This window comes from Urocitellus parryii, chromosome 2 (assembly GCF_045843805.1).
Source record: "Urocitellus parryii isolate mUroPar1 chromosome 2, mUroPar1.hap1, whole genome shotgun sequence".
Taxonomy (NCBI): domain Eukaryota; kingdom Metazoa; phylum Chordata; class Mammalia; order Rodentia; family Sciuridae; genus Urocitellus; species Urocitellus parryii.
In genome coordinates this window covers 44,276,003-44,290,870 of record NC_135532.1, presented here as the reverse complement: position 1 = coordinate 44,290,870, position 14,868 = coordinate 44,276,003, and positions in this window count along the sequence as shown.

The window sequence follows — 14,868 nt, the reverse complement described above, 5'->3', positions numbered from 1 at the left end:
GACACTTGATTCTGAGATCCCATACTTAATCTATATGCCAGGTCCTTCTGCCAGGACATGCAAATGCTTTCTCTCCTGATTTCAGTGATGTGATTCACCACCTCCATTGGGCACAAGGTTTTGTGACACCATAACGTTTATACTATGATTCAGCCTACATTGGACCTCTTGTCTCTCACCCAGGTATGGCAATAATATCTTAATATAGAGACAAAGCTTTGTCTCTTAATATAGAGACAAATCTAAGCCTCTGCTTGTCCTTGGAGAGAAGTCTTTTTCAAATAATCTACATATCATAAAAGAATCCTATTCTCTGTTCATTTGCTCACTTTGACCAATCTAAAGTCTACTTTCCTACTTTCCTTTGATAACTCCAGGTAGAAAAATGAAAGTAATGGAGTGTGATGATGTACAAGATATACACAAGAACAAACACCTGCTGGGAAAAGCCCCAGATTTCTGTGCCCCCTGCCAAGCATCAAGTTTCACTAGGCTACCTTCATAAGAGTCCTCACTAAGCTCCCTTTCCAGTGACATAACATCATCTTCACAGCTGTTCCGATAGCAAGTGGCTCACTCTCACTTACGCCAGAGAACCCCCACAGGAATCATTTGTATAATCACTTGGTCCTCTTTTTAACTCCACAGAGATCAACATGATTACTCTGGTTTGAGGACCCCTCTATATTTATATTTTTGGTGACTTTACATCTTGTTTTGTCTGATATGATCAGAATATTTTCCTATTGTGAGCACCCCTTTCTTTCTCAAAAGTATCTCAGTATGGAAAAAAGATGTTTGCAGATACCCTATTTATACTCTGCCTTAGGCAGAACCTCTTTGCCTGTCTCTCAAAATGTCCTTGGATACCACCCCCAGTCTGCTAATCAGACAGAGTAACCAGCCAAACCCTAAAGCTGTATCTTCAGGGGCACCCTTCCTACCACCAAGATAACTGATTATTTCTCCTTCCTACCATCTAACTCACTTATTTAAAAATCACCCAACCTTATCACCAAATACCTATGAAATATATTTTCTAACCAAGAAATTTCCTGGGCTAATTCTTCTGCTTTTAGCTATAGAATACTGTGAGGGATTCTAAGCCACAAAGGATAACTTAAATGCATTTAAGACCTTCAAATGTCATGGTACCCAAAGCTAACCCTAAAGGCATGTTACTATTCTCCATAACATCCTGATACTTCTCTCCCTTCAGCCCTTCACAAGGCTACCTGGTAGGGTTCTCATCTTCTCATTATGACCTTCATATTGGTGATATATTTCTATAGCTCCTAATACTTTCAAATTCTACAGTGTACTTCATTAGTGGCTCCTTTATTCCAGACAATTCAACTCCAACTTTTCATACTAACAAAGGATATTTAGGAGTATGTAGTTACTGTCATTCCAGATTATTGGCTCCACTGGAAACAAATTCAGTACTTCAACAAATGGTATAAAATACAAAGAACAATGCTGGGGACCTGCCTCCTCACCTCTGCTTGCTATTTAGGTCCTTGGCCACTGCCCTCCAGGGAAGATGCAGGGACCCATAGTACTGGGATTTCTACTGCATCTGGTCCCTAGAGAGCTCTTTAGTCTACTTGAAGAATAGCATCACCTCCTATCCTTAAGGATCTAATGCTCCTTGAGAATACCTGAAAAGATATTTGCCAGGAAGCCTACATGAGATAAATTTTCTGAGCCTGTGACTCTGGTCTGCCTCCTGCTTTACCCATTAGCTTTGCTTCTATGCTTCCAATTCAATTTCTATGCCAGTTAAAGGCAGGCAGGGATTGTGCCTTAATTAGCAGATTCCCAATGGTCCATCACAAAATTGGGAATTGGGCAACAAGCATATCTCTTTACAATATCTTGTAACTCTCTCTTTTCATGTTTGCTTGAGACTTGGCCTGAAAAATATTGACAAATTGGGGTGGCCGTATGAGATTCAGAGTGAGGAGCCTTGAAGATAAGGAGGATTACAGGTTGGATGCGGTCTAGTTGCTAAAAAGGTTAAGTCATGTGGGTGTGAACTATCTCTTACAAGGCAATAAACAGAGGCATTTTGGAGAGAAGCAGGAAACTAGCCTAGTATAGAACCAGAGAGATATCTTCAGATAACAAAACAGCCAAGTTGTTCAAATAAGAGCTCTTTAGGTGAAAGCAAAAGTGATGCTAAAAGATGCTGCATTTCATGAGGCAAATTGGGGGCGTGCTTTGCTGGGGGAACCCTTAAAGGACATACATGCCCCTTTCATTTCAAGACAAAGGGTTATAGTTCCAAGAAGTATTTTAAGTCTGAAGAGTAAGGGAAGGTAGTGAAAGACAGCTGTGTCCTAATAAATTTTCTATTTTTAGGAACTGGCTCTCAAGAGTGATTCATTTGATCAGTCTGACACAGGTTAGGAAGGAAGTCAGAAAACTAAGCCAAGTGCTGAGAGCTATAAATTTTAATCACTCTTAACTGAAGCTCTCAATTTCACTCACATACTGGATTAGAACAAATCTTAGTCAACACAGCTAGGTAGAAACCCAGTCTGGAGCTCAAAGTTCCATATCCCAAAGATAGTTCATAAATGTAGCAAGTGTCAAAGGATTCAACATCTAGTACGGGAAGTGGTTCAAAAAGTAGTTTACCAAATTATTCATGCATGCATGAATATATCACAATTCATCCTAATTGTATGTATAACTATAATGCACCAATTTACAAAATAAATAAATAAGTGGAAGAACAAAAGAGTAGAAGAAGAGGGTCAGGGGGAGGAAGGATGGGAGGGAAAGAGGAAGTACTGAAGATTGAACTGGAGCAAACTATGTTACATGCATTTGTGAATGTCAGAATGAATCCCACTATTATGTATAACTATAATGCACTAATAAATATTTTTAAATAATTAAAAAAAAAACCAGACCGGGCTGGGCGTGTGGCTCAGTGGTAGAGCGCTTGCCTGATGCATGTGAGGCCCTGGGTTTGATCCTCAGCACCACATAAAAATAAATAAATAAAAATAAAGGCATTGTGTACAACTAAAAGAAATACACACACACACACACACACACACACACACACACACACACACACATATATACATATCTATATATCAACCATAGCACCAGAGAATCTAGACTAAAGAGATACTCAGAAATTCAGGCTGACAATCAGCAGGCACTTACAAAATATATCAACAAACAAAATGGCCTTGATTCTGGTGTGATGGCACAAATCTGTAATCCCTACAACTCAGGAGTATGAGGTAGGAGGGTCACAATTTCAAAGCCATCTTTAGCAATTTATCAAGGCCCTAAGCAACCTAGTGAGATTCTATCTCAAAAAAATAAAAAACGGCTGGCATGTAGCTCAACGGTTAAGCACACCTGGGTTCAATCCCCCAAAATAAAATAAAATAGTCTCTATCCACATGAATACAGGAAGACACAACTGGGAAAAGTTATGACCAAAGCAAGGGAGGCCTGCAGTACTTGATCAACTCCTTAGTTCCAAGAAACTCAAGTTCAATGAAAAGAGCTATATGAAATCTTATGAATCAGGGAAATGTATTATCAAATTAGAGGAATAAAATTAGAGACACTAGAATATTTTGTGTACCCTAATGAGTAAAGGTAGGTCCTAGAGCCTGTCTCAGGGTTGTTTTGCAGGGAGAGATGGAGGCAGAAAGTGAAAACTAGGTAGGGTATCATTTTAAGTTATAAAATATATAAAATAAACTAAAAAAAATAAGTTTTTTTTTTTTAAAAAAAGAAGCAAAATGTTCTAGGTACTGTTAAAGCCCCATTCTCCAATCCCTTTGCCCTTCCTTTCTTTCTATGAGAAAGCACTATCTTGAAATTAATTTTACTCTATGTGTATGAATCCATGAACAATATATGCTATTGAGTGTTCAAATGTTTTACATAAACAGTATCATGTGGTACTTATTTGTAGAACCAGCTTATATTTTATTTAATATTGTTCTTGAGATTTAGCTATACTGATTTGTTATATTGATTTAATTCATCCAATTGAATTAATAAATAAGTTTATTTATTCTCCTTCTATTAAATATTTCAATTTCATTAACACAATCTTAAGTATCCTTGCATATTATCTTTTTGCACCCACATACGTGTATACCACATACAAGTGGAATTATTGGGTCATTGACTAGATGTGTCTTAAACTTATGAGGTATTACAAAATATGTCTCCAGATAGTTGTACTGATTTACAATCTCACCTCAGCATATATGAATTCCCATTTCCTCTCATCCCTGACAAAATCTATGTAGTTTTGACAGTGTGAGGAACAAAAACATCATTTTCCTTTATTTTCCTTGCTATGAGTACTATTAAGCATATTTTAGACATTTATTGACTATTCAGAATGCCACTATGGTTTATGTTTGTGCCTTCCAAAACTCATGTTGAAATTTAATTGCCATTTTAACAATGTTAAGAGGCAGGACCTTTGAGAGGTGATTAGGCCATGTGGAGTTCGTTCTCATTGGTGGGACTAATGATATTAAATAAGGATAAGTTTTTCCCTTTTTCCTTTGTACCCTTCTGCTTTCCACCATGTGATGGCGCAGCAGGAAGACCCTCTCTGGATGACACCTTGACCTTCAATTTCCCATCCTCCAGAACGGCATGAAAATAGATTTCTATTCACTATAAATGACCCAGTCTCATATATCCTGTTATAGCAGCACAAAATGGACTAAGACCATTCATTTTACAGGAATTGTTTATTCATATAATTTGTACAGTTTTCTAATGGGTTGTTTTGTTTTTAAATATTTATTTCTAATAATATATAAAGATGGTAAAGAAGCACAAAAATTATATTCAATATCATTAGTCATTAAGGAAGAACAAAATAAAACCTGAGGAAGATATCATTAATCTCCTATTAGAACAGCCTTAAAAAAAGAAAAAACGGACAGTACCAAGTGTTGTTAGCAAGGATGGGAGGAATGGAAACAAATACTCATACATCATAAGTGGTAATGCAAATTGCACAGTCACTTTGGAAAACAGTTTAACAGTTTATAAGAAACTGTACAGTACATACCTACCATATAATCTAGCAATCCCATGGTGTTTACTTTTGAGAAAGGAAAATAAATGGTCACACAAAACCTACACACAGCTGGCTACAGTGCTGCTACTCAGGAGGCTGAGCCAGGAGGTGCTAAGTTCAAGGTCAGCCTGGTCAATTTAGTGAGACCCTGGCCCAATAAAAATTAAAAGGGCTGGAGATATAGCTCATGGTAGAATGCTTGCCTAGCATGTACAAGACTTTAGGCTCAGTTCTCAGTACTGCTAAAACAAACATAGAACAAACAAACAAAAAAACTTGCATACAAATTTTTATTGTGAAGTTTTTCACAATCACCCCAAATTGGGAACAACTCAATGTCCTTCAACTGATGAGAGAATAAGAAAACTAGTAGATCTATATAATTGAATACTATGCAACAACAAAGAGGGAAAACTACAGATATAAGCAATGATATGGATTATATCAATTTTCTTATGCTAAGCTAAAGAAGCCAGACTCAAAAAGCTACATACACATAATTCCATGACATTTTAGAAAAGACAAAAATATGCCGATAGTCAATAGATTGGTGATTGCCAGGGCCTGAGGCAAGGAGAGGAATTGATTATAATGAGGCCCCACAAAATTATTTTTAAATGAAATACATATTTTATATATTAATTGTAGTGGTGTTTGTACAACTGAATGCATCCATCAGGATTAATTTATGTACTAAAAAGAATTAGTTTTTGGTTTATAAATTGTACCTCAATAAACCTGACTTTAAAAATAAAGAAAAAAATAAAAAGGCATTGTGTTGTATCCATCTACAAAAAAGATTCTCTTTCTCTCTCTCTCTCTCCTTTAAAAAAAATAAAGTGAGTGGTTTGTATGAGATATGTGTATTTATTGAATACAAATCATGGTAACTTGTACATTTGACATTTTTTCTAGTTTGTGGCCTGTAAACTTTCATATGTTGTTTATTATTAAAGAGAAAATTTGTATTTTTATTTAATCAAATTTACCAGTTTTCTCTTAAAATTGAGTGTGCTTTCCTGTGTCTTACTTAAAATAATCCTTTCCTAGTCCAATGACATGAAAATATTCTATTGGTTTGGGGGGTATAGCTTAGTAATAGAGTATATGCTAAATAAGGTCAAGGCTGAGCTTAATCCCTAGCAGCCCCAAACATATTCTTTTGTGTTGTCTTCTGAAAGGTTTGAAGTTTTGCTTTTTACATGTTTTTTTTTTTAATTTATCAGGAATTCATTTGGTGTATTTTATGAGGAGGGACTTACTTTTTTTCTTTCTCTGACTATCTAATTATTCCAGCTTTTTTCTTTTTTAAAATTTATATATGACAGCAGAATGCATTACAATTCTTATTAAACATATAGAGCACAATTTTTCATATCTCTGGTTGTTTACAACTTTTTTCCTTCCTTAATTTTTAAGCATCAGTTTTCTTAAAGTATAAGGAACATTCCTGACATGACACTACCCAAATTTTTTTACCTTCATATTTGGTTCTCTAAACTAACATAATGACATTTTACAAGTCAAAAATCTTATTACTTTACATCACAGAACACTTGATTGGATTAAGGGGCACTTAACCAGCACTGAGCCACATCCCCAGCCCTTTTTGTATTTTATTTAGAGACAGGACCTGAGTTGTTTAAGTCCTCACCAAGTTGCTGAGGCTGGCTTTGAACTCATGATCCTCTTGCCTCACCCTCCCAAGCTGATGGGATTACAGGCATGTACCACTACACCAGGCTCCAAATATAATATATTTTATTTCACCCAATACATATAAACTGTTTTAATTTTAGTAATATGTCAGTTTAAAAAATGAGACTTTTTACATTCTTTTTTCATACTGAGTTGCAAAATTGAATGTGTATATTTAGAAAACTCAAACTAGTTACTTTTCAAATGTTCAGTAGCCATATGTAGTTAATGGCTACCACATTAGATAGTATAGTTTTAGACCAACCTTCCTTTGTAAATAACTAAAAATGTCGGATAAATCTACATGAAGGCAAGAACCTAAGGAGTTAAGTTTATCACTAAATCAGATTTTATCTAAAGGACATTTCCCCCCCAGCCCAAAAAAGGCTCAGTTGAGTTGTGTTTTAATGACTCCTACCTAGGCTCTTAGGAGGAAGAGAGTCAAGCCAAGATCCACTCTAGGTGGGGAACATTACAGGAATCTACCACCACTCCTCTCTCCTAATAAAACACACAAAAGGGCAGCTCCCTAAGTGTCTTACTCCGTAGGCTATTGTAGCAAAAGGTTGGATGCCATAGACTGCATAGCTAATACACAGAAACATTTCCCACAATTCTAGAGGTTGCAAAGTCCAAGATCAAGATCCTGGAAGATTTGTTGTCCAGTGAGGGTCTGCTTCCTGATTCATAAAAGTTCTCTTCTTGCTGTGTCTAATATGGTGGCAGGGTAAAGGAAGCTCTCTGAAACCTCTTTTTAAAAGTACTAATCCTATTCATGAGGACTTCACTCTCATGCACTAATCATATTCCAAAGTCCCCCACTGCCAAATAACATCATTTTGGGTGTTAGGTTTCAATAAATGAATTTGGTGTTACAAAATCATTTAGAGTATAACACACAGTGTAAAGATGAACCAGAAATTAGCCCATCACACACCTTCACCTCCAGGGAAGGAAGCTGCCTTTAATATATTTTTTAAAATTTTGTAAATCAAAAATACACATCATTTTTTTTTTTTTGCTAAGGATTGCTTTAGCTATTCTGAGTCTCTTATTTTTCCAAATAAATTTCATGATTGCTTTTTCTATTTCTATGGATAACGTCACTGGGATTTTAATAGGAATTGCATTAAATCCGCATAATGCTTTTGGTAGTATGGCCATTTTGACAATATTGTGTCTAGGAGCATGGGAGATCTTTCCATCTTCTGAGGTTTTCTTCAGTTTCTTTCTTTAGTGTTCTGTAGTTTTCATTGTAGAGGTCTTTCACCTCTTTTGCTAGATTGATTGCCAAGTTTTTTTTTTTTTTTGAGACTATTGTGAATGGAGTAGTTTTCCTAATTTCTCTTTCAGTGGATTCATTGCTGATGTATAGGAATGTGTTTGATTTATGGGTGTTGATTTTATATCCTGCTACTTTGCTGAATTCATTTGTTAGTTCTAGAAGTTTTCTGGTGAAATTCTTTGGGTCTTCTAGATATAGAATTATGTCATCAGCAAATAGTGCTAGTTTGAGTTCTTCTTTACCTATTTGTATCCCTTTAATTTTTTTCTTTTGTCTAATTGCTCTGGCTAGAGTTTCAAGGATGATGTTGAATAGAAGTAATGAAAGAAGACATCCTTGTTCCAGTTTTTAGCACGAATGCTTTCAACTTTTCTCCATTTAGAATGATGTTGGCCTTGAGGTTAGCACATAAAGCTTTTACAATGTTGAGGTATATTCCTACTATCCCTAGTTTTTCTAACGTTTTGAACATGAAGTTGTGCTATATTTTGTCAAATCCTTTTTCTAAATCTATTGAGATGATCATATGATACTTGTTTTTAAGTCTATTAATATGATGAGTTATATTTATTGATTTCCATATGTTGAACCAACCCTGCATTCCTGGGATGAATCCTACCATTTGACTCAGCTATCCCACTCCTTGGTTTATACCCAAAGGACTTAAAATCAGCATACAATTTTGTGATGCAGCCACATCAATGTTTATAGCAGCTCAATTCACAACAGCTAGACTATGGAATCAACCTATGTATCCCTCAATAGAGGAACGGATAAGGAAAATGTGGTATGTATACTCAATGGAATATTGCTCAGCTTTAAAGAAGAGAGAAATTATGGTGTTTGCCAGTAAATGGTTGGTGTTGGAGAATATCATGCTAAGAGAATATATGCCAATCCCACAAAACCAAAGGCCAAATGTTTTCTCTAATATGCAGGTGGTAATTCACAATAAGGTGGGGGGCACTAGGGAAGAAGAGAATTACCTTAGATTAGGTAGAAGGAAGTGATGGGAGGGGAAGGGAGGGGATGTGGGGATAGAAAAGATAGTAGAATGAAACAGACATTATTACTGTATGTATATATGTGACTACATGACCAATATGATTCTGTAACATGTACACTCAGAAAAATGAGAAATTATATCCCATCTATGTATGAGATACCAAAGTGCATAAATGCATTCTACTGTCATGTATAACTAATTAGGACAAATAAAAAATTTTTAAATACACATAATAAAGGAAATTACTAAATGTTTAAAATGATATAATAATGAGACTACATATTAAAAGTTGTGGGATACACGAGAACTTTTCTGAGAGGCTCACCCTCCACAAGGCTCTCTATCTAGGAGGTTAGCACATGTAATCGGTGTGTACTTGCAGATCTAGAAGGGCAGGGGGTGCCTTCAAGCCTGAACACCCAAGAAATCCCTGAACACTAACTTTGTCCTGATTCTACCATGCTAGTCTAGGATACCTGACCAGTTCTCTTGCTGGGATTAGAGGTGTATAGAGTCTCAGTACATGGCCTTCACTTTAGTTACTGAACTTGGCTTTTGGATTCCTATACAAGCAGTTGACTGTCTTGAAGTCATACATAGTTCCTAAAAAACAAAAACAAAAACAAAAAAACAAAGAGAAAAAGCCTTGTGGGATAATGCAAAAGCAGTTCTTGGAGGAAAACTGATCATTTTCCCTATTTTACATTGGAAAAGATAAAATTTATATTAAGCATCCAACCCAAGAAGGTAGAAAGAAAAAAAAAACAGATAATTCTATTCTTACACAATTTTTTTTCACAGATTAGAAAATGAGTAACTATTCTCTCAACTTAATTTATGAACTAATGTACCTAACTTCCAAACTAGGCAAAGGCAGTGTAATGTCACTCACAAACATAGAGCTTCAAACAAAATATTCCAAGTAAAATATTCTCTTTACCTGTCCAAAAGGCATTTATTGAAGATCAGCTGGGAGCCAAGTTCTGCAATATAATGGGGACAGGATGAATAATATATGCTCTCTACTCTCAAGTAAATGAAATTCAGTGGGAAGATAGCTATGCTAATAATTATGATGCAATATAATTGCTCTAGTGGAGGTGTATAATGGGAACAAAGTGTAATGGTAATAGAGATGAGAATATCTAACTTTTCAATGCTCTTGGTGAGTTTTAAAAGGTTTTGCTGGAGGACCCCTTAAACGGAGACTCTATGGATGAGTAGGTGGTAGTGGATGGAGGTGGAGAGTAGACTAGGGATGTTCAAATGTGCACATCTATGTGTAGTGAATACAGTGAAGAAGGAGAAGCAGACAAGGACGAGGAAAACCCCAGCTATTCAGAGGAGGATTTGGAAGGTTTGCTTTTCTTTTGACTCAATGCACAGAAGGAAGAACTGACTGCAGTTAATACTTAAAATACGAAGTATTATCAGAGACTGCAGAATAAATGCATAGGTATAAAAGGAATGCAAAGTGTGGATTTTTTTCTCCATAAAAACAAAAGAGAAATAAGTGGAGGTGAGGAAGGAAATTGAGGGAGAGAGGAAGGATGTGAAAAGGGAGGAACAGTGGAATGAAACTGACCAAATTATCTTAGGTACATATATGAAAATACCACAATGAATTTCACCTTCAAAGAAAAAGGAATGCAGGTATAAAGTGTATATAAATATACAAATTCATAGACATTTACAAAGAATGTTCACTAACCTCAGTTTTTAACTTTTAATTTTTGTGTCAATTTGTATGCATTTTGTGTTCACATTTTGAAATCTATTATATAAAGTTTGTATAAAGATAAGTTCTATTCTGATGAAAACAGAGATGGGATTATACTTTTAAGAGTGCTTTATGCCAAAAAACATGAAACAATTTGTTAGGATTAATCACTTTCCAATCAGCTGGTATGCTTTAATAATTTGATTTCTAGTTGCAATTACATAGTTCATTGAATCATAATTAAGCTAATAGGAATGTTACATATTAGTGTTTTTTTGTTAGTTGAAAATTGTCATCTTGGAGTAATGAACTTTCAAACATTCTAACTTTTTGGCTGAATAACCTTTTACAGTAGCTGCAGGATGCTAAATATTCTTATTATCAGTGTAGAGGGGATTGGCATCTGTTGTTTAATTGGTTAATCACTTTTTGCTGAACTGCTACAGGGATTCACATTGAATGAATGGTAAGAGGTGAGTTTTATGTTGTTTCTTGTTATTAATTTCTAGTATAACTGCACTGTGTCAAAGTCTCCAGTTTGTATGGCCTAGGCTCTTAAACTTTTGGGACAATTGTTTATAACCTAGAATGCAGCCTTTCAGGGTCTCTGTTTATCTATAAAATGGGGGTCAGGGTGAGTGAGGAGATTAGATAAGTGATTTCCAAATGTAGTCCACATGTGAGAATCACCAGGGTGTGTGTGTGTGGAGTGGGGGGAGAGGGTGATACACATATTGGCATCCCAGACCCCCTCCCCAGAGATTCTAATTCCATAGATTTATAGTAAGTCTTGAAAAAATTTTAATGTCCTTTCAAAATGATTCTCAAATGGTCAGCTGAGCATTGGAAAACTATTGAACTGTGATTTTAAATAGTACTGTGGGACTTACCCTTGTGATAATGTATGCTTATCATGTTTGAGGCCCTAGGTATGAAACCCAGCACCCCTACTATCCCAACCCCACTCTCACACACTAAGTTATTACTATGGGCTCTAATCTATTAGTGCAGAGGTTGTGTCAACATCTTGCTTTAAAAATAGTGCCCTTTGGTTTACACATTGTCTATGGCTGCTTTCCTGCCATAGACACATGGCCCACAGAGCCAAAAGTATTTACAATCTGGCCCTTTACAGGAAACATTTGCTGATCCTTTCATTAGTGGGTTATAAAATCATTTTAAAAGATTGCAATTGATATTTTTAAAAAACAGAAAATACTAAGGCATATTGCATGTAAATAAGTGCTGTTATTATTATACATGAATATGTAATCATGAATAAATATATGCTGTATATATATATATATAATATATATATGTGTGTGTGTCTGTATAGACACATAGACACACACAACCATTTTTATGTACACTAGGGAAAAATGTATTTTTCACTTTAGGTAGCAGTCAAAAAAGCCTGAAAAATTTGATGTAAGACCTCTTTCACTTGTGACTTCTCAGTTGCTGGGAGCTACCTGGCTGCAATTTGGGTGAGAGGGAGGCCTGTATGGAAGAAGAGATACACAGAGAACATTTTCTACCTGCTGTGGTTCTTAGGGCTGCTTGCTACTTGGTGAGTCAGTATGGCTCTTCAAAGGAAGAGTAGTGCTCCAATGCCCACATTTATCAAAAATGTCATTGCTCGAAATGGAACCAATGCAAAGGGTATGAGGATGTTCCAAATGGGTCTAATACTGAACTCAGAGCGTCATGAAGGTTCACTGCAGAATATGGTGCCTTAAACTAAGAAATACTGTATACTGTTTGGATGCTATTTTTACTGTAGTGCCTCATTCTTGTGGCTAGTACAACCATCTCAGTTTTGCTTTGAGATGAATGTTACTCACTACAGCACCAAGTGTCATATTTTGTGAATGCACCAGTGGTGGGACAAGGAGTAATAAACAGCAGGAGCAGAGCTAGGAAAGGAAAGTTCCTAGTACTATTTGAAGGAGTCTCATTTTCCTACCTGAAAGCTCTCATGTATTTAGGTTTCCCGGTGAAAATTCCAATTTGCTTGTGTGATAAACCATTTGCTGTCAAGATTAAGGGACTGGGCTTTATCAAGACTATGGCTAGGTAAACAGATTGCTACTTTAAGAAGAATTAGTATACAATAAAGTATAATTTGCATTTAAAATTAAAAGTAATTTAATATGATTCAGAAAGTCTGTCAGAATCAAGCAGTACTGAGTCATGATGTAAGTATATAAAAACATTGGTTAATAGCACTTTTAAAGGGAACTAGAGCTTAAATTTTGGTTCACTTATTTCCTAATGCAGTTAGGACTGCATAGTTGGTCTTTATGTATGATCAGTTGCTGGACTGAGAGCCACTTATGGTTATCTGGTCTTCTGATCTGATGTTTGATTACTTCTGGTTTATTCAACAAATATACATGCCATATACATATGTTCAGCATATACATACATACCATATACACCCAATAGCCAAGCGCTATTCCATGCATTGGGATACAATGGTGAAAACATTCTCTTTCCTCATGGAATTAATATTCTTGTGGGAACCAGGTGATTGCCAGCTTCCGTTCAAACTCCTCTCTCAAGGGAACTCATGAGCTATCACATCTTTAGACATCGTAGTCTCTCCTGTCGATTTCACTTTCATATCTCATTTAGAACTAATACAAACCCACTTTGTCACAGCAGCCCCTTAAATATTTGAAGACAGTCCTTACATATATCTAATCTCATTTCCTCTGGTCTACCTTCACTCCCCAACCCTGAGTGTTCTTTTCCAAGCTAAGACGCTGCCATTCCCTCAACTATACCTCCTGGGACAGCTTCTCGCCCTCTGAATGTGATTCAGGTTGTGTCTGATATAACTAATAACTGATGAAGACTTGCTATTCTTATGACACTTAGTGGCCACTTATTAAACTTTTCTCTTATTTCCAAATAACCTTTTTATACTCTGCTTTGTGATGCCGGGGGTTGGGACTCTGTAAGTGGCACTGGCTTTGGCAGCTAGTTTCCTGCCCAACAGAGATGTTAGAGGGAGACTGGATGGCAGTGAGAGGAAGGCCCTGCTCTTCATGTTTTGCTGTAGTTACCAGTGTCCTGGTGGCATAAGTTCTCACTGTGGCTGAGGCACCTGGTTCTGTTCTCCACCTCCTTCCTTTGGCACTCCCCCAAGCACCATCAGGAGAACACCCTTTTCTCTGAGGCCTGAGTTCCAGATCTGTGGGACGACTCTTCTTTGTTCCTGAGGGTCTTTCAGAACAACTTCATCTTCTCTAGTGGCTTCAACCCATATAAAGGATGACCTGTGACTCTATATTTCCTTCCCATACCTCCCTTCAATATTATGCATACAATAGACACCCTATACTTACCTTAAACCTGTGATATGAATCTGACCTTGATTTCCTTTTCAGTTAGTAGAAACCTGGGCTTCATCCACAATCTCCAAGTTCAAGCCATTTACACCTAACTATATGTCAGATTTGTTCCTTTCTTTCCATTTCCACTAAAATGCCCTTCAAAAGTTCCTCACTGTTCTTGCCTAGACTCAAATCTGTAGCATAGTTGTTGCCCTCACCTACTCCAGGTCCATCTTCTGTCTCTCCCTGCTCTCTTGCTGTTAGTCACACCCTCTCTGCTGCCTTGCTTCTTTTTCTTGCCATGTCCTTTCTGCCTTTCCCACACATGCACTTTGTCCAAGACACAACTTGCCGCAGTCTGGCTGGGCACAATTCAGGAGCCACTTGTCAAAAGAAACAAACTTTATTTTTAGAACCACACACGCCAAACAAAACAGCTCCTCAGGAAAAACCTTCAGAGCCCAACTGCCACCACCAGCTTCCCACAAGCCTCTCAACCACCCCCACTCCTTCTGTTCTTGATGCTGATTGGCTGGGTCGGTAGGCAGAGCCAAAAAAAAGTCCCCCAATGAGCAGCTCCGTGGTCTGAAAGGGTGGGAAAACAGCCCAATGAGCATCACCGCAGAGGAGCCAATCAGTTGGCAGCTAGAAGTTTGCTGGGGCTGCTATGAGCCAATCATCAACTGGCAGCTGGAAGTTTGCTGGGGCCCCTTCGGCTGTGGCTGTCAACAA